This window comes from Triturus cristatus, chromosome 2_1 (genome assembly GCF_964204655.1).
Source record: "Triturus cristatus chromosome 2_1, aTriCri1.1, whole genome shotgun sequence".
Taxonomy (NCBI): domain Eukaryota; kingdom Metazoa; phylum Chordata; class Amphibia; order Caudata; family Salamandridae; genus Triturus; species Triturus cristatus.
In genome coordinates, this window is record NC_140581.1 from 1,008,411,592 (window position 1) to 1,008,424,720 (window position 13,129).

Sequence of the window (13,129 nt, forward strand, 5' to 3'; positions counted from 1 at the left end):
TGTTCACTTCCGCAAAACTTGTGCGTTGTTCCGATGCTTTTTTGAATTTTTTTTTAATGTATTTAACTGTTGAATTTGAACAGACATTTACCCGTGACCAAGACGATATGTTCGTCGAAACGCGTTGGGTATTATTTGGCTTAAATGCACATTAATTAAATCTTTGTGATTCAATCTGGAAACGCTGTTTCTTCTTTGGGGAGGAGTGCATCCGTGTATGTTATACACTTGGTGAAACGTTTACAAATACAGGACTTCCTCGGACCCTGCTTTTGCACCGCCGCACTTGTGTCCCGGAATCTGAGGATGTGGATATTTTGTTAATTTGATATCCGGTTGACCGCGGTACTCATGGTGAGGAGAAATTTGAAACAGACTGCTGGGTGGACGCCGCAATCAATGTGAATCCAGTACGACGATCTTCGTGGATTACTGGGCGAGATCCCGTTACAACTGTCGGAGGTCCCTTGGACTTGGGATACTGCACCTAAGCCCCCAGTAAGTGATCTTCGATTTTCGATTTCGATTTTGATTTTCGATCCCGGTCTCCCCCAGTTACAGTCAGTCTTTGTTTCAAGATATTCAGTTTGGATATCACCTCCATTTTAAGTGATTTGTACCGCTGCGTTCCCTGCCCTATCTCTGCACGCATTGTACATTGAGATCTGCGGGGCTCCTCATATAACAGCATATGACGACCGGCTGGTTGTCTTGTCTAGACATTGGAAGAACATTCAGATGAGTGCATTCTACATAATGGTAGCGGAACAAAAGCTTAGCCATTTGTAGTGTTATAAGCCAATAACGATCACCATGGATCAAGATACAGAGTCACGGAGGAGACTCAGAGCTAAGACTATGTTTGTAAAAACGGCTGATCAGTCACAAACCGATGAACAGATGGCAGCACCATTGACCCTACAGCACAAATATCAAAAACTTGAAAAACTTATGAGAAAAGAAATCTCGAAATGGTGGGAGGCAATTACGTTGGAAAAGTATCAAGAAGAAAAAAGAGTCCCAAGAGGACTTCGTATTCTGATTGCCCCATCATATGAAGATCCGGATCCTGAACTTGCTGAGGAATGGGCGGAGAACCTAATGGACTGCTCTAATCGCATGCTGTCTATCCTAATTAAGTATGCTTGGAAGGAGAGAGCTATCTTGCTCAAAAATATTTCAGAACTGAAAGAAGAGATTCAGAAGGAAGATACGACTGAGAATTTTACTACTAAGTTGGATGAGATAAACAAAAGAACAGACAAACATGAGGAGGAGATCATCGCAAAGAAAGAAAGGAAATTTCTGCGGGACAAGATTGATTACCAATCAGGCAGAGTATTTACGTTTAGTCGTAAATATGACCATATGAATCGCAAAGGACTTCAAGGAAGTAGAGATACTATTCCAACAGGTGGTGGAGCTGAAAGCGACGTCAGTGAAAGTGATGTTTCGGATGATGGCACCCCACAATCAACGAATATTCCAATCAAGTCGGCAAATTTTTGGGAGGAGTTCCGTCTAATGAACCTGACATCAAATCAACAGAATTGGCAAATCGACAGAGGCCGAGGAAGAGGACGCGGACGAAGCTTCAGAGGACGCGGCAGAGGATGGCGGAAAAGCAACAACAACCCCAATGGGAGTGGAAACACGGGGCCAAAAGAGAAGAGGAAAATGAATGACTGCAGGAATGTGGTAAATCTTTCCCTACGTTCCCTTAGCTCTGCTGAACTGGAGGTTTTGCAATATGGCCTTTCTTTCTGTCCTTCCTCTAATTTTTCCTACCCCCAAGAAAGAATTGATTTATTTTACTTCACACGCAAATTGCGTTTGCATAAATGGCACAAATTGAAAGTAAAGAACATTGAGGTCCCTAGTACACTTCCCACATGTTCTCCGGTGAGCGAAACCATTAATGAAGTAAATTCTCTAATTGCTCTTAAGGAATTGGACTATGACAATGTGGAATTAGGACCGATTAATGCACAAACATTGGGTTACAAGACTGATCTTAACTGTCCCAACCATTTCAAACCAAAATCTATTTTTAACCCGACATTGCCACCTTGTGGCATTGATATTTTTGAAACATTGGTAATCAATGACATCAAAAATTTGGCAAAAAAGAAAAAATGGTTTGTTGACAACCTAACCAAAGAACACAGACTGGCAATTAAATCTCTACAATCTGATAGGAGTATAGTAATCCGGCAGTCAGATTAAGGTGGGAACGTTGTTATTTTGAATGTGCAGGATTATATACAAGAAGGGCTATGACAGGTCAATGATCAGGATTGCTATGAGCAAGTATCTATCAGTGCCATAGAAGAGTCAAATGTCATCTTTCATAATATGCTTAAAGAATGGCAGTCTAAGGGTATTTTAGAATGGGACGAATATTCTTTTCTCATGAATCGTTATCCTAAAATACCCATTCTTAACTTATTACCCAAATTGCATAAAAAACCCTATCTCCCCACCCGGAAGACCGATTGTCTCTTCAATAGGTTGTTTAACAGAGAATACTTCCAAATATATTGATTTTTTCTTGCGTCCATATGTGCAGACTATGCCTTCTTATCTAAAAGACAGCAAAGACTTCCTGAACAAAATCAAAGATGTCATCTGGCAGGATAGTTTTTTGCTAATTTCCTTGGATGTTTGCAGCCTATATACATCTATCTTACATGTGGATGGTCTAGATGCGTGCAAACAATTTTTGGGTACCCGGTCCGTTTCATTTTTGGAACATAATGAAATGGTTTTATACATGATAAAATTTTGTCTTGAGAACAATTTTTTTGTCTTCAATGATAATTTTTACAGACAAAAACAAGGTACAGCTATGGGCACCTGTTTTGCTCCCAGCTTTGCCAACCTTTTTATGGGCTGCTGGGAGCAGCAGGTGTCCAGAATGGATGAGTTATACCGCAGCCATGTGAAAGTGTGGCTGCGGTATATCGATGATTTGTTTATCATTTGGGATGGTTCCCGTGAACTAGCTGAGAACTTCATCTCTATTCTGAATATGAATACCAAGAATCTGAGATTTGAGGGAACTATTAGTAATCAGAAAATTCAGTTTTTGGATTTGGAAATTGAAGCAGTAGATAAAAGACTGTGTTCTCGACTCTATCGCAAGATCACTGCAGGTAACACTTTGTTACACGCAGAAAGCAGTCATCCAAAAACCCTGATTCGCAGCATTCCGTATGGGGAATTTCTTCGGGCTCGGAGAAATTGCAGCACGGATGCGGATTTCAAAGATGAAAGTGACTGTATGATTAAAAGATTTGTAGAGAGAGGCTATGAACTGAATGTGATACAAGAAGCACTCTCAAAAGCAATGCAGTTCAGACAATCTGAATTGTTGAAACCAAAAGACATAGTGCAGGAGAAGGATAATCAGGTTGTGAGATTTATCACCACTTTCAACTCTAGCTCTTATGAAGTCAGAAAATGTCTAAACAGACATTGGGAGATCCTGAAGACTGAATCTACTTTAGAGGATATAGTAGGAGATGCTGTTAATATCACCTACAGAAAAGCTAATTCTCTAAAGGATAGATTATGTAGCAATGAGGTGCCTGGTACTAAAGGCTCTAATATGGATATACAAGGTTTCTTCGCATGCATGTCCTGCAAGGCATGCAAAACTAGCTCTAATGTGAAAACAGTACATTTCCCAGTATCTGACACCAACAGACGCATTGAGAAACACCTGACATGTTTGTCAGATTATTGTGTCTATGTGTTGATGTGCCCTTGTTCTAAAAAGTACGTTGGCAGCACCATGTTTGCTGCCAAGAAACGTATTTTGGAACATATGAGGGCAATTCAAAATAAAGATAAGTTGTCCCCTATCGCCAGGCACTTTGAAGAGTTCCACAAAAGTAATCGTAACCTGTTAAGATTTTTTGTTTTAGATAGAATTCTACCCTCCAAGAGGGGCGGTGATAGAATTCGCAAATTACGCCAACTTGAATCCAGGTACATTATGGAGCTCAACACCAAGATTCCAATAGGATTAAATTCTCAGGAAGAATTGTCTTGGCATTTGGGGGATAAAACATAGAGCTTGGGTTGATTTATCGCCCCTTATTCTTCCCTATCCTCCCCCAATTTCAGAAACTACAGTAAGATCTTTTACACATATATTATTACGCTTTGCTGTTTTAATGACTAGTGTTTTTAAGGAACAAGGGTACCCCAATATGTGAACCTGGGGTGATACAATGTAGGGGAATACAGTGGTTCTTAATGGCCTGTGAAGGTCCTGGGTAGCGAAAGCCCTAGAGAGGGCAGGTGATTTTTTATAGGTACAGAGACTCAAAGGGGAGAGGGATAATTAATATCGAGAAATTAATTAATATAGAGAAGGGCCAAGAAGGGACAAGAAGGTCAAATTATGACATTTATTTATATATAAATAAATGTCATAATTTGACCTTCTTGTCCCTTCTTGGCCCTTCTCTATATTAATTAATTTCACAGGCCATTAAGAACCACTGTATTCCCCTACGTTTTAATGACTAGGTCCCTAGTTTCCTAGTTTCTTTGTGAATGTTCAAGAACCTCATTGTCACATCTTCGTTCTAATTCTCTTTGCTATTCTGCCATGCCTTTACAATATTTTAGTAAATGATGGGAGTTAAATTCCGTAATGGTGGGTTGGCTTTGATGTTTTCCTCCTTGTTGATTCTGAATTGATCCCATCTCGGTTTTAATTAGTAAAGCATAGAGCATGCGAACCGACATACAACCAACATTATGGGCAGATTGCAACCAATGCGGGTATATGAATTAATGTCATTGTGTTTTATATAGTCATTTCTTTCTCTTTGAATGTAAAACTTTATTGAGATACCATTGTGTTGGATATAGTATTATGCCTTTACCGTTCCAAGATGGCCGCCATGCCGCCTGCCAGGAGTACATGCAAACTATTGTCCTCTTTCACTGTTCACTTCCGCAAAACTTGTGCGTTGTTCCGATGCTTTTTTTGAATTTTTTTTAATGTATTTAACTGTTGAATTTGAACAGACATTTACCCGTGACCAAGACGATATGTTCGTCGAAACGCGTTGGGTATTATTTGGCTTAAATGCACATTAATTAAATCTTTGTGATTCAATCTGGAAACGCTGTTTCTTCTTTGGGGAGGAGTGCATCCGTGTATGTTATACACTTGGTGAAACGTTTACAAATACAGGACTTCCTCAGACCCTGCTTTTGCACCGCCGCACTTGTGTCCCGGAATCTGAGGATGTGGATATTTTATATATATATATATATATATGTATATATATATGTTCCAAGAAAGCTCCATTTTACCGGGGGCCCCCGACCCTGCAGGGCGGGCTCCATAAAGAGGAACGGAGAATTCTGTTGCTGCAGGTAATACCAAGAACAAAGTGGAGCCCCACTCCGACTTCTCTTCAAGCCTGACATTTATTAGTCTGCATGACAGCATTAAAATCACTCTTATACCTTACGCGTTTCAGCGTTTTCCGCCTTGTTCACAGGTGAGTGTCATTCAGTCCCAGTGGTCACATGGCCTTACACACCACTACAGGCCCCATCATGCACCATTGTCCAACTTCAAGGTATGGCAAAGTGAAGTAATTTCATTGTGCTCCTTAGCGTTTTTTTCTTGCCAAATACCATGAAAAATAATGTCATAATTTCGTATGCTTAGTAGCATTTTCATTTAAGGTGCTTGCATGGATTCATTTCATTAGCAAAGTGCATATTGCTGCTGACATGCTCTTGATACTTGCTTGAATTGCGGTGTTTCCAAGAAAGGCATCTCATCTTAATAATTGCTTCAAATGCGGTCTTTCAAAAGAGAGAAATCTCCTTTCTCGTCTCCCTTTCTCACTCGCGTTTACCCAATAGCCGTGGAAATCCGATGGCAGGTACACTCGTAAAGCGGGTCATGCCCCCTCATTTTAATGTTCCAAGAAAGCTCCATTTTACCGGGGGCCCCCGACCCTGCAGGGTAATATATATATTACCTACCGGCTGTCGCCAGTAGGTAGTTATAGTTAGAACCTATTATCCATAGGAAATTCGCAACATTCTATTTGGAATTACTTTGGTGCCGGTTGACGAATCGTCGCGAAATCTTCAAAACTGGTGGGGCGCTCCGGTCCGCTCCTATCCTGAAAGTCACTGGGTGATTCGTCAAGCGGGGGCTGAGAAAAAAGGGCGGTCCCAAAAATTGTTTTCCCTATACAATTTTCCATAGGAACCTTTAATCGCAGCTACAGCCCGAACTGCTTAACGGAATTACACCAAATTTGGCAAAAATGTAGCCCTTGGTTCAGAGTCGTGCCTTTTGGTTAAATGGTGTAAATCCGTTCAGTAGTTCCTGAGAAAATCAAAAGTAAAATCACATAAATATCTGGGCGGAGCCTAACCACACATCTCATCGTGAGATCTGATTGGCTGTCAGCACTTCATCCAAGAAGTGTTGGCAGCCATCTTGGGACCAATATACATGATAGCACCTCATTAAAAAGCATTGCAGTTAGAAGAAGGTTTTACGACTTTAGTTACATTATAAATCATTTGTTGATGATACCATACTCATTTTAGGAATTGTGGTGTGTTCTAAGGTGATTTTTCCATGTGAAAAAGCCTTCTGCTGGGATATCATGAATCATGTTTGAGAGAAAACTATTTTCTCATGCTTTTCCCACAGAGGTTTGGAAGGTGATCTATAAGCTAAAATGAGAGCATATTTTCTGTAAATTCACATTTTCTTTCTCAGTCATGTGAGAATGAAGTCTGACATTCTCAGTAAAACATGTACATCCAACAAGGGCAGATACTGTCAGTTGATTCCTTTGTGTTCTACTGCAGCTTCCCAGAGTGTTCTAAAGAACAACTAGAGCGCTAACAGTCCTACTTATGACAAACGTATTGCACACCAGAAGCCATCTTGATTGGAATAAAGTGGTAACTCTTAAAACATTTAATTTAAAAAGGAACAAAATGAGGGGGTTCATTTTGCCATAGAAAGTATGATTAGTGCTGCAGAAAGAAAAATTAGGGCATATTTTGAGTGACTTCTCAAATCCTTGGGCAATGGAGGGCAGGAGGAGTGGACTGATACATCATGCTAAATGGAGGACAGTGGCAGGACATCAGACCATGCATGGCAGGAGGGAGGAAGCTAGTCCATGGATTCAGACAACAGAGGATAGGGAGGAGGTGGATGGGGCAGCAAGCTAACTGTTCAGAGGAGGCGGATATTAGGAACTTTATTGTTTTTAAAATGTGTGTCTGTGCAAACTACTTAAAATATGAACAAGTATGGAGCATAATCTCACTTTTATTCAGGAAGCAGAGGACGTTTGTGACTGTGACTCCGAGCTCACTTGGCAGAAACACCCCCTGACCCTCTACCCCCATCGCAAAATGCAACGCCCATGAAAAGGGTAGGTGAACGCAGTGTTATATAGAATATAGTCCTGAGAGCACGATTGAAAATGAAAACTAGATATAGTGTATGGTATAAACTATGCACCTAAAAGTGTGATAAAAGATGAACCGGGGCGTGAAATATAACATGCAATACATTGTGCGCAATGACAGATTCATTGGAGAGTGCGAGATAGCACAGGCACTAGCGCGTGCTATGTGATATGCACCTTGGAGTGTAATATGCACAGGGCAGTGTTGTGTAACCTAACTAGTCTCTAAAGTTGTAATATAAAATATGTGCTGGGGAGTGTAACGTTGCATATGCACTGTGACAAAGATATGGATCCCAGATTGTAATATGTATGGCATAGCGCTGTGCGTTATAACATAGGCATCGAGGAAGGCATGTTAGATGGGGCAATATAACCCGTGCGAAGGCAAGTGTGGCATGACATATTCACGGGGTGGTGTTACAGTGCACATGGGCTAGAGAGTGTCATAGCATACGCACTAGCTGGTGGAATGCAACACAGAGGTGTGTGGCACTCGGCGGGCACGGGTGGGTGTAACACAGCATTGGGCTCAGCCAGGAGCGCGCTGTGACTCTCAAGTGAGGTTCGTCTCCTTTCCAGAGAGTAAAATAAAAAGTATAACACATCCGGCAGTGGGTGTGTGTTTTATTAACCGTGAGATGGGTTTCTTGCATAGTTTTAGTAGAATTTTTGTCAAATCCCCTTTGAATGGCTTGGTGTGTGTGTGTATTAAATGTGCCCGTCAATAGCTACCCATGTTTGTATAAATAAACAACAAGGGTGTCTACTTGGAGAGTACCCACCGGTGGGAGCGCCGGGATTAGGTACGGTAGGGCGTCAGACACGTCAGAGCTTCACTAGCTGTGTAAATACATTCCATAAGTGGCCTGAGGAGAGGGGCAATGCAGCCCCCCTCCTAAAGAATTACAACAAAAAAAAGGCAATGACCCAGGGGTTGGAGTCCCCGGGGCCGATTAAGGCCTCGGGAGAGTGGCCACGCGGCCCTCTTCCAAATTTTTTTTTTCTAAAAAAAAAATTAGGGGGCAGGCCCTGTGGGTGCAAACACACCTCTGCCCTATCATATACTAGGGGCTTACAGAGGAGGTCTTGCTAATCACAGGGGGACCCCAACGCATAGTGTTCCCTAGTGTATATAGGTGATTTCACTGTATTCTTTTAACATAGCACTGGCTCTAGGACTGGTTAGTCAGACTCAGTTACCACCAGTATCCGTCTGAAAAAGTTGAGGGTACAGGATGATTTAGCAACAAGGCTTCTTTCTGCTCTTCTGTTTGTTCTTTCTGCATGTTATCCTTCTTCCTGCACTTTTCATCGTCTTTGAGGACTTCTGTTGCTTCTTTCTGCATTTGTTTTTTTTCTTTCTGTGCGTTTTTTCTTCTTTCTTCACATGTCCTATCTCTGTAGGCATAGTTAGAAATTAGCATTTAAAAAACATTTGAAATTCACTGAAAAAACTATAGGTTTCAGGCACGTTAGAATTAGGAATTAAAAACCTTAGAAATTCACTGAAAAAACCATAGGTTTCAGGGGCATTATAGTTAGCTGGACTTTTCACTCGTACAAAACCATTGAAATTCCCCCGTTATAGTTAGTTCAGCTAACTATAACTCGCGCGCCCGCAATGCACTGCTGATGACGTCACATATTACATCACTCATGACATGGTCAGTGACATCACTCATGACATCACTCATGACATCTCAAATGACATCACTGATGACATCATCCTTGTGATAGAGTGGCAGACCTCCTCTCACCCTAATATAACTTTTGATACACACATTCAAAAATAGAAACTAAAATTTTCAAAACAATGGACATACCAATACCAGTTACAACAACCTATTCAGTAATTCTAAGATCCACTTACACATCCACTCATTCACCAACAGTCCTATACAGTCACTCATACATGTACTCACTCATCTTATGTACTCATACACCTATAAACCCCGTTACACAACGCCACTCATCCATAGTTACTCACACACATAGTCACTCATGCTAATAAAGAATCAAACATCCATTTACTTGAATATACCGTTATACACACACCACCACACTTGCTTCTACAGAAACTTACACATACTTAGTTTTTTAAATAATCACTTATAGAAACACATACTTATTCATACAGGAACTCTTCCAATCTCTCACTCTCACATATACTCACTTATATACACCAATAGTCACATATACTAGTTTAAAACATATGTAGTTACTCATAAAGACACTATTGAGACAGTCATTCACTCACTAACACACCCATACACACACTCATTTACCCATACAGTCATGCACACTTGCTGTCTTCAACACATACAAACAGTGAGTCACTCATTTATGCATCTATGCACTACGTAATACCCCCCACCGAACCATACAGACACTCACACTCATACTGATACTCAAAAACCAACTAATAACCTATATAGACACTCATGTAGCTACTCACCAACCCATGCAGCCACTTATACACAAAGTGAGAGACTGATACAGATATTTCCATATTTAAACATTACTCACTAAGCCATGTATTCACTAAGATACACTTAATCAGTCAGTTATACAATCAATTTTTCATAAAAAATCATCCATTTAGACACTTATATACCCATTTATTCTTCCATCGACCTTGAGATATACATATATAAAACATATTTAGTTTTCAGAAAAACACACATTCACTGGATGATGTCATCAGTGATGTCATGAGTGATGTCATGAGTGATGTCACTGACCATGTCATGAATGATGTAATATGTGGCATCATCAGCAGTGCATTGCGGGCGCGCGAGTTATAGTTAGCTGAACTAACTATAACGGGGGAATTTCAACGGTTTTGTACGAGTGAAAAGTCCAGCTTACTATAACGCCCTTGAAACCTAGGGTTTTTTCAGTGAATTTCTAAGGTTTTTTAAATGCTAATTCCTAACTATAACATGCCTGAAACCTATGGTTTTTTCAGAGAATATATATATATATATTCACTTAAAAAATATAACTCACGCGACCGCAATCCTCTGCTGATGACGTCAGATATTACATCACTGTATTTAGACACTTATTTACCCATGTCTTCTTCCATTAATCTTTAGCTATATATATATTACAAATATTTATTTTTCAGAAAGACACATATGTCATCAGTGATGTAATATCTGATGTCATCAGCAGAGGATTGCGGTCGCGTGAGTTATAGGTGCCTGCAGTAACTATAACGGGGGAATTTCATTGGTTTTTTACGAGTGAAATGTCCAGCTAACTATAACATGTGTGAAACCTATGGTTTTTTAAGTGAATTTGCAAGGCTTTTAAATGCTAATTCGTAACTATAACGTGTGTGAAACCTATGGTTTTTTCAGTGAATTTGTACGGTGTTTTAAATGCTAAGTTATGTTTTTATTTTTTTTTTCAGGTTTTACACCGTGCGCGCATTAGTTTTGAAAATTTCGCGAGGATTCGTCAACTGGCGCCAAAGTTATTCAAAATAGAATTTTGAGATTTCCTATGGAAACTAGGTTGTAACTATAACTATCTACTGGCGACCGCCAGTAGATAATATATATATATATATATATCAAATCCTGCTGCGGTACTTACCAAATCTAGTGCATGCTGGGAACTGTAGTCGGACATTGAACTACCTTCTTCCTGATTGCAGCAGGGTCAGCTGACCTCCCACCAATTGGAGCGCCATGGGAGATTCAAAGGTGGGAGATGTTGATAACGAGTTGACAGCGGCATCTGAGGAAGGCTTTGGCCGAAATGCATTATGCTACGCTGCAACCTGTGAATAAAGGACTTCCCTCATAATTCCCCGCTTGGTCTTGGATTGCTTTCGGAGTGAAGTGGTCGTTTTGGTGATATTTTTCGCGCTTGCCAGTAGCGCGATACAAGGACCGTCCATAAAGTAGTCCTGGAATATGCTGGCACATAACTGTTTTTTTGCACCAAGGGATTGGTACTTCCAGTGACCGCCTCAAAAACGGACCTTGCCATAGGCTGCTGCCATTGGCAGACTGTGATCACACGGGTAGGTGAGTATGATTTCAGCTCGCTTCGCGGCCCTGCCTGTTCCCAAATTTGAGGCTGGACGTAGGGGACTTGAGGGGGACCTGAACACAGTTATTGCGCGATCACCAGCTGCTACACGGCCCCCCCTTTGCAAGGCAATATCAGTGTTCACAAGGACAATATCAAATCCTGCTGCGGTACTTACCAAATCTAGTGCATGCTGGGAACTGTAGTCGGACATTGAACTACCTTCTTCCTGATTGCAGCAGGGTCAGCTGACCTCCCACCAATGGGAGCGCCATGGGAGATTCAAAGGTGGGAGATGGTGATAACGAGTTGACAGCGGCATCTGAGGAAGGCTTTGGCCGAAATGCATTATGCTACGCTGCAACCTGTGAATAAAGGACTTCCCTCATAATTCCCAGCTTGGTCTTGGATTGCTTTCGGAGTGAAGTGGTCGTTTTGGTGATATTTTTCGCGCTTGCCAGTAGCGCGATACAAGGACCCGTCCATAAAGTAGTCCTGGAATATGCTGGCACATAACTGTTTTTTTGCACCAAGGGATTGGTACTTCCAGTGACCGCCTCAAAAACGGACCTTGCCATAGGCTGCTGCCATTGGCAGACTGTGATCACACGGGGAAGTGAGTATGATTTCAGCTCGCTTCGCGGCCCTGCCTGTTCCCAAATTTGAGGCTGGACGTAGGGGACTTGAGGGGGACCTGAACACAGTTATTGCGCGATCACCAGCTGCTACACGGCCCCCCCTTTGCAAGGCAATATCAGCGTTCACAAGGACAATATCAAATCCTGCTGCGGTACTTACCAAATCTAGTGCATGCTGGGAACTGTAGTCGGACATTGAACTACCTTCTTCCTGATTGCAGCAGGGTCAGCTGACCTCCCACCAATGGGAGAGCCATGGGAGATTCAAAGGTGGGAGATGGTGATAATGAGTTGACAGCGGCATCTGAGGAAGGCTTTGGCCAAAATGCATTATGCTACGCTGCAACCTGTGAATAAAGGACTTCCCTCATAATTCCTCGCTTGGTCTTGGATTGCTTTCGGAGTGAAGTGGTCGTTTTGGTGATATATAGATATATATTACCTACTGGCGGTCGCCAGTAGGTAGTTATAGTTAGGACCCTGTTTCCATAGGAAATCCGCAACATTCTATTTGGAATAACTTTGGCGCCGGTCAACGAATCCTCGCGAAATTTTCAAAATAGGTGGGGCGCTAAGCTCCGCTCCTACCCTGAAAGTCTCGGGGGGATTCGTCAAGCGGGGGCTGAGAAAAAAGGGGGGTCCCAAAACGCGTTTTTCCCATGCATTTTTCCATAGGACCTTTAGACACAGCTACAGCCCGAACGGCTGAACAGAGTTACTTGAAATTTGGCAGAGAGGTAGTCCTCAGGTCAAGGAAGTGCCTTTTGTAGGTCTGGTGTAAATCTGTTCAGTAGTTCCTGAGAAAATAGCATTTAAATCAATATATATATCTGTGGCAGCTTACGGTGCGCTTACTGTGCGCTTATGGTAAGCGCACCGTAAGCGCGCGATTCTGATTGGATGTTAGATCTTAGTAAACATTCGAATCGGTCGAAACCAGGAAGCGGTGGCCGCCATTTT